Here is an 8,393-nt window from a genome sequence, read left to right as displayed (position 1 = left end):
GGAGACCTGACTTGTACACTCTATTGGATGGTGCACACACAATAGAGTGTAGAGATGATGTGTTTTAGAATTGTGCACCTGAATCCTATGTAATTTTGTTAACCAGTGTTACCCCCAATAAATTCAATAAAAAGGAAAAAATAAGAAAAATAAATTTAGTTACTGTACTCATCCCAGAAATAAATAAATATAAATAAATAAATAAATAAATAAATAAATAAATAAAAGCATATGTTGGTTCAAAATCTCCCAGGAGTAATCTGAAAGCAACCATCATACGGAGGGCAGGGAGATACCTAAGAAAGAGGCAGACCACTGTAGATAGGTAGGTAGCAGTTTAATAGGCCAGGGACATCTTAAGGACTGAAGACAAACATTCTCTGCACCTGCCTGCCAGATCTGAAAAGTTTATATACAGGCCTTAGCTGGGTCTAGTCACTTACAACATCCAACTGGTCTCAGCAACGCATGACTAGCTCCAGGCTGTGTCCTTGAGACAGCTCCTGGGAAGGGAAAGGGCAAGCTGAATGCACATTTCAAAGAGGGTTGGGGTGAGCCTCCAATTGCCTTGGCCCAGCCTTCGGGTCAACTGGAGGTCACATCTTCTCCATGACCTTACACAATGAGTTCAAAGGAACACAGTCTTGGTGGGAGAAAAAGTTCTATTTTCGCTGAGACCAGTAAAGGAGACAGGAGAATAATTTCCAAAGCTCTGCCTCTCCTAGGGGAGGCTTCTATACTCGGTTTGGTGAATTACATGTTGATTTCTTCTTTGTAACTGGATAAACTTATCAGTCATGGGTCAGGTCAATTCATCCCTATTAGAGTTCTTCTGCATAATACTATGCCACATTTTAGAATTTAGTAGGAATATCCCAGATTTGAGAGCATTGTCCCATCTGTCACCAACACTCCATGCCTGGTGACCAGCTCCTATAATTTAATATGCCCCTCCCCCCTTGTGCCCTGAGCGGTCAGCAAGGGGCTTCACTAGCATGCATGTGGCTCATTTGATGGCTGCTTTCTCAGATGTCATAGCAACAATACAATCACATGCAAGTGAAAACACAATTGAAGACACCAATTCCTAAAATCAGGGGCATCTTTTTCCACCTAGAACCCCATGACCCCATCCATTGTTTTAGAAAGTGCCCTGGACTGGGAGACAGATCACTCAGAGCATTGACTGGTATTCCCATGTGATTTAGCCAAGATGGTACATTGGCAAACTCACCAGGTATGAACACAAAACATTCTGCTCAAACAATGACAGAGATTTCAGCTGTCAGGAGAGATATTCTGGTGTCAGAAACACCAGAGGGAATTTTTAAAAAAACAAGAATAAAGATCAGGGCATTTCTGAAAGACAAAATAGAGTGATTATTATTAAGATTTCTCAATCAGGATTCTAGCAGCAGAGATGGCCCACTCAAATTGAGGAATTGGGGGAGTCAAGTGCAAGGTTTCCTACAAGCTGTGGACAGGGGAGACTGCTTGCAATAGCAAGGCAATTACATACTAATCCTAAGGGGGTGAATGTAAAATGGAACCCACACCTTAGAGAAGGTGTGATCTTCAATTTAGGGTTGCAGCTCATCAGGGATTAATTTGCAGGGAGAGAGGCACAAGAACAAATACCCAGGCCTTGCTTTTCTACCCAGAAAAGACCTCTTGTGTTTGGACTTCTCATTGGCAGAAGTCAAGCATAAGTCAGAGAGCCAAAGATCCCACTCATCTGTTAAATTGGACAAAGGTCTCAAGGTATGGATCATTATTACTAAATGCTACTCTTGTTAAATGTTAAAATTTATGAGACCAGCTGGAAACAGGATGAGCTTGACAACAACTCAACAGGACAATTGTAGCCAACAGAAACAGAAAGAAAGAGGAAAGAAAGAGAGAGAGAGAGGAGAGAGAAAGGAAGAAAGAAAGAAAGAAAAAAAGAAAGAAAGGTGCAATTGACCAAATAGTGTAAAGAATGGCTAAACCTCTCCATTTGGGGAGACAGAGCTTTTGATTTGAATCCCCTGTCTCCTTAACTTGCTACAAGTAAATAAAACTACCCTGTGACAACCATGTCTCCTCCTGGAATAGGACATCCCAAGTGGAGAAGCCCTTGAGTTTGGTAACAATATGATCCACAAAGATCAGCCTTCTAAGGCAAGGATCTAGGTTGAAAGAGGACAAAGTGTGGATCTACAGATGCAAAAGAAATATATTTAACGCAGTAGAGATTTTTAAGTTATAGTCAGGGACATTTTTAGGATGGCACCTAAAAAAGAAAAGAGAGAAAATCAACAAGAGATTTTAGCAACTTCCAAATATCCATGTGTTACCAGACAAGGACTGGCTCATAGTGTATGAGTTCTTGACTTGGTGCAGGAAAGAGGATGTTTATTAAAGCAGAGGACAGTGAAACAAAAGAGTGTTTAGGGTAGAAGACACAATAGTAGAGAGCCGAGGTAGGGCTGCTTTGGCTCCCTAGAAATGTTATAGGAAAGAAGTGAGTCAAGGTGGGACTGCGTCAGCTCACTGGGAAGTCAGGGAAAAAGGGGCCTTGAAGACAAGATCGGGGGCTGAGGCTGGGTGCAGCTGCCACTGCCCACTGCTCCCCTGGTTGCATGTCCCTTAGTGGGTTCTATATATTTTAGGAAGAAATAAAAAGTTCATGCCTGGTAAAAGGGCATGGGACTGTGTTAGAGCAAGTTTTTGTCCTGATGACTTTTTCCCCCTCTAATCATTTGTCCAGGTGCATTCTTTTAAAATATATTTTATTGATTTTTTACAGAGAGGAAGGGAGAGGGATAGAGAGTTAGAAACATTGATGAGAGAGAAACATCAATCAGCTGCCTCCTGCACACTTCCCACTGGGGATGTGTCTGCAACCAAGGTACATGCCCTTGACCGGAATCAAACCTGGGACCCTTGCCTCCACAGGCCGATGCTCTATCCACTGAGCCAAACCAGTTAGGGCCCAAGTGCATTTTTAATGTGCTGATGCATGAAGATAAGTGTATAGGAGAGTTTTGGATTATTCTTTGGTCTGTTTTACTGTTTTATTTTATCTTAGTTGTGCCTGGTTTTAATGTGGTTTTTGTTACTTTCCCCCGACATAATCTGCCCTTGGGTTTAGCTGGCACAAATGGCATGAATTGGGTCTTGGTGTTCTACTTTCCAGACCAGAGTGATTTAAGCTATGTATTCTCTGGTTAGGGAGGAAAGAACACATAGCTAACTACATAAACCATTTGCTCTCAAATGCCCTTGGTTGGGGAAGATAAGGTCTTGTGATTAACAAACAAGGATACAAGCCACCAATACAGTTACATTTCTCATCTCAGTTTCTCTATTGCATTCATACAGGAAATTTCCTGCTTCTTACTATCCTGCCTCACATGGAGCACAGAACCATCTTGCTGGAGAAGCCTGCTACTTCATTAACAAGGTGCTCAGACGTGGACTGAAAAAATGTGCATCACCGGTGGTGCTAACACTTGACACAGGCAGAATTTCTCATTTTCAGTTTCCTAAATTGAGTCTGTGAACTCTTCATAATATATTACTGCCTGATTATGCCAATTGTGTAACTTCTTCCATTTGTTAGCCTTGTGGGTATTGGTGGTGAGTGAGCTGGGAAGATGGTGGCGGTTACTATCACAGCATAACAAACCATCCCAAAGCCTAGTGGTTTAAACCAACAACACTCTTTATTTTTCTCATGAATCTGCAATCTGGGCAGGATGCAGGGGGGTGGCCCATCTTTGCTCTTTGCTGCTTCATCTGAGGTGGCTCAGTTGGCAGCTGAAGAATCTGCTTCCATGTTGCCTCATGGGCATGGCTGGCAAATTGGTTCTGCTGGAGATGAAAGACCAGCCAGGGGGGGAGCCAGTGACTTCAAGTCCTCTTCATGTGGCCTCTCGATGGGCAACCTGGGCTTCCTCACTACATGGTGGCCAAGTGCCAAGCCCACAAACCCTAGGGAGCGAAGAGGCATTTTTCCTATCTCACTTTTAAAGTCACAACCACACACTGGTTGTCAATGCAGTCACAAAGCCCATTGAATTTCAAGGTAGAGGACAGACCCTATAATTCACCAGAAGGAAAAACAAACTTATTATAAGAAAAAATGGGTGGGATAGGATAGTTTGTCATAGTCATCTTTGGAAAATATAATTAACCATATTAATAAATCATAGTAAATTAAGAAACAAAAATAAAATTTACACTATTTCCAAAACTTATTCCATATTCTTGAAATTGTATGCCTAACCGTATTTATAACATCTTGAAATATATTTCTTTCAGCCTCTTCCCTAATATTTTTTATTTTTTCATTATAGGTTTCCGATAGCTTTTCTTTTATCTCCTGCTTGTCTTGCTGTGATATTTTCCCCTCAGCACATTTCTTTTCAACTGATTTAGTTTCTTTATCTAATTCATCTTTATATTGTCTCTTCAAGGCCTCTATCTTACATTGCAGCTTCTCCTTTACGTCCTCATAGACGGGAGCAGAAAAGTAAGACCTTCCATTCTCCTCCACTATTTTCTCTATCAGATCCACCAGCTCCTGCAGTTGAGCTTCCTCTCAGTCTTCTCTATACTTTGAAGGTTATTGAAGGCACAACACCGGTTCCCACACTCCTGGAGGATGCTTTTCAGATTTTTCTGCCTCCTTTAAAAAATCATCCAGTGTCTGATCACCCAGATTATCTTTGCGAGTGAACAAAATGATCATGTGTTTCATGGCTGACTCCCCAAAGAGTTCCTTGATCAATGTAACCGTATTCTGCTCCTCCTCCGTGTAGCGGCCCAGCTGTAGAACTAGGATGATGGCGTGGGGCCCCGGGGAAGACTGGATGACACACTTGCTGATTTCCTCACAGGTGGTCTCCAGTGTCTCCTTGGTGTCAAAGAGCCCTGGGGTGTCCACGACAAGAAGCTTCTTCCCCTTCCAGTGTTGCTCTGCTTTCTCACAGGACTTGGTAGCAGCATGGGCAGAAATTTTAGATTCAAATGCCTTTCTCCCAAGGATGGAGTTTGCTGTTGCACTTTTTCCATTTCCGGTTTTCCCCACCAGAACAATCCTCCGAGTGTTGTCCTAAAGGCCAGCCATCTTCTTTCAAGAGGCTACGGGGTACAGGTACCAACAAGACCTTAAGGAAGGGAATGAGAAAGGGAAAGGGTACTTAGGTAAGTGCGAACCATTCCCAAACCTCTTTTCTTTGTTCTTTCCCTCCCTGAAAATTTATAATCATCTATTACTCATCTGGAGGAAATAATAAAGCAGAGTTTTCTCATAAAAGAGTACAAGGTCCAGGTGCTTTCATAGGAGAACTCACTTAAACCTCTATAAAGCTGATCATCTCAATGTTATTTGAGTTATTCCTGTTCATAGAAAAAAGAGGGAAATATTTCAATTCTTTCTCTGAATCAAGTGTGATATTGATCCTAAAGGCTAACAGAGATTAGACCAATAAATAAAGCTACAGACATGTCTCATTTGGAAATATTCATAGCAAAATTTGTTGTTTCAAAACATCTTATTAAGAGATGAGAGGCCCAGTGCACGAAATTTGTGCTTGGGTGTGGGGAGAGTCCTTCAGTCCAGGATTGGGCTTAAACTGGCAATACAGGACTGCTAGCTCCTAACCATTTGCCTGTCTGCCTGCCTGATTGCCACTAACCACTCTGCCTGCCTGCCTGATTGCCCCTAATTGCTCCTCTGCTGGCCTGATAACCCCTAATGGCCTCTGCCTTGGCCCCCACCACCATGGCTTTGTCAGGAAGGAAGTTGGATGTCCAGAAGATGTCGGGTTGATCGGGTCTAATTAGCATATTACCCTTTCATTAGTATACATGAAGTAGAAAATTACCTAGTGCAGTTAAGACATTTGACCAAATTCATAACTGATCCATGTTTAAAGCATTTTATACATTGCAATTAATAGATAATTATCTAACATAATCTTATATAACTATAAATTTAAATTTTTATCATCGCCTTTTCCCTGTACCTGAGAAAGAGTAGATTATACTGTTAAAATAATGAGTTATAAAGATTTGGGATGGCCGGAACCGATTTGGCTCAGTGGATAGAACGTCGGCCTGCGGACTGAAAGGTCCCAGGTTCGGTTCCGGTCAAGGGCATGTACCTGGGTTGTGGGCACATCCCCAGTAGGAGGTGTGCAGGAGGCAGCTGATCGATGTTTCTCTCTCATCGATGTTTCTAACTCTCTATCTCTCTCCCTTCCTCTCTGTAAAAAATCAATAAAATATGTTTAAAAAAAAGATTTGGGATGAAGAAAAAGTTGATACTTCTCTAACATTATTCTATCTAATAATAGACAAACATGGTAATTAACCGCACCTCCAACACGCTTCCTATTGGCTAATCAGGGCAATATGCAAATTAACTGCCAACCAAGATGGCAGCCGGAAGCCAGGCAGCTGAAGTGAACAGGAAGCTTGCTTGCTCCTGTAATGGAGGAAGCCAAGGTTCCCCGCCTGCCGCTGCCAGCATCTGAGCTGCACTCTAAGAAACAATGTTGCAATTATAGAAACCAAACAAACCCAGATACCTGCTTTCAGCAGCCGAGGTCTCAAAGCTGGAGCTGAGCCTCAGAGCTAAAGCAGGCTCTCAGTTCCAGTGACAGCCATAGAAGGTAAATAAATCCCAGAATTAAAAAAAAGAAAAAAAGGAGAGGTTGGGAGCTTCAGTCACCCGCAAGCCTGAAAACAGCCCTTAGCCCCTCACCCAGACTGGCCAGGCACCCCAGTGGGGACCCCCACCCTGAAGGGGGTGTGACCAGCTGCAAACAGCCATCATCCCCTCATCCAGGCTGGCCAGGCACCCAAGCAGGACCCCCACCCTGATCCAGGACACACTTCAGGGCAAACCAGTCAGCCCCCACCCGTGCACCAGGCCTCTATCCTATATAGTAAAAAGGTAATATGCAAACTGACCCTAACAGCAAAACAACTGGGAATGACTGGTCACTATGACACACACTGACCACCAGGGGGCAGACGCTCAATGCAGGAGCTGCCCTCTGGTGGTCAGGGCGCTCTCACATGGGAGGAGCTCTGCTCAGCCACAAGCCAGGCTGATTGCTGCCAGTGCAGCGGTGGTGGTGGGAGCCTCTCCTGTCTCCTCAGCAGTGCTAAGGATGTCCAACTGCAGTTTAGGTCTGCTCCCCACTGGCAAGTGGACATCCCCGAGGGCTGCCAGGCTGCCAGAGGGATGTCTAATTGCCATCTTAGGCCCAATCCCCCGGGGAGCGGGCCTAAGCCAGCAGGTGGTCATCCCCTGAAGGGTCTCAGATGGCGAGAGGGTACAGGCCAGGCTGAGGGACCCCCTGTGCCCCCCGAGTGCACAAATTTTGGTGCACCGGGCCTCTAGTTTTATATAATTGTAAATTTAAATTTTTGTCATTACCATTTTTTTCATGCAGGTGAAAATATAGTGTATTATAAAGTTAAATGGTGGATTATAAAATTTATTTCAATAAAGAAAAAAAGAAAGTTATTCAGCTCCATTGAGAAAAAGAACAAGGAAGAAGGTCTAGCTCTACAATGAGTCAAGCATTATAATTTCTATGATTACAGAAGTGTGATATTGTACCAATAGAGATAACAGGGAACCAAAAACAGAAAATTCAGAAACAGACCAAATGAATCATACCTTATTCATGTATATTCAATTCAATGACACTATGTTACAGTTAGATTCAATAAGACAGCATACCACATCAAAGGGGCTAAAGATGTTGTGATAAAGCAACTTTGGGATAACTGTATAATCTTATAGAAAAAAGATAAGATTGCATCCGTTGCCTCATGCCATTCAAATTGCAAGGAGATTAGAAGTTTAAATGTTAAAAACAAACAATCAAACAAACATATAAATAAAAGGAAAAAAAAACATGGGTAACTTATTTGTAACCTGGAGGTAAGGAAAATATTTCTAAGATTTGAAATAGAGTAAGTGAAGGATGAACAAGTGTGATTACATTAAAATATCACAGATAATGTGTGACAAAAGACTCCTTTGAAAAAGTAAAGCAAAAATGTCAAATTAGGGACAGTAATATTTTTAAGCTTACAGCAAAGGGGTAAATGTTCCTGTTTTACACAGAAAATTAAAAAGTACAGAAACCAAATACCAGAAACTTGATAGAAAATGGAGCAAGATATGGGAATAAATATTCAGAGAAAAATTAATTTAAATGGACCTTGAATATATCAAAAGACATTAACATACACTCACAGAAAAATAAATCAAAACACAAAAAATAAAATTACTAAAAATATTAATTAAATCACACCTCAATTTCTGAGGTGAGATACTATTTGACACCCCCAGTTTGGCAAAAGTCTGAAGGTTTGCTAGCATA

The 8,393-nt window shown here is 42.0% G+C and overlaps 1 pseudogene; it reads right to left on the bottom strand.

Annotated features, from left to right (window-relative positions):
- Positions 1-4,139: 4,139 nt before the first annotated feature.
- LOC102421148 lies at positions 4,140-5,145 on the bottom strand (annotated as a pseudogene).
- Between the last annotated feature and the right edge of the window lie 3,248 nt (positions 5,146-8,393).

Source organism: Myotis lucifugus, unplaced genomic scaffold (assembly GCF_000147115.1).
Source record: "Myotis lucifugus unplaced genomic scaffold, Myoluc2.0 scaffold_794, whole genome shotgun sequence".
Classification (NCBI taxonomy): domain Eukaryota; kingdom Metazoa; phylum Chordata; class Mammalia; order Chiroptera; family Vespertilionidae; genus Myotis; species Myotis lucifugus.
The sequence above is the reverse complement of the archived record's forward strand: the minus strand, read 5'-3'. Positions and strand labels throughout refer to the sequence as shown.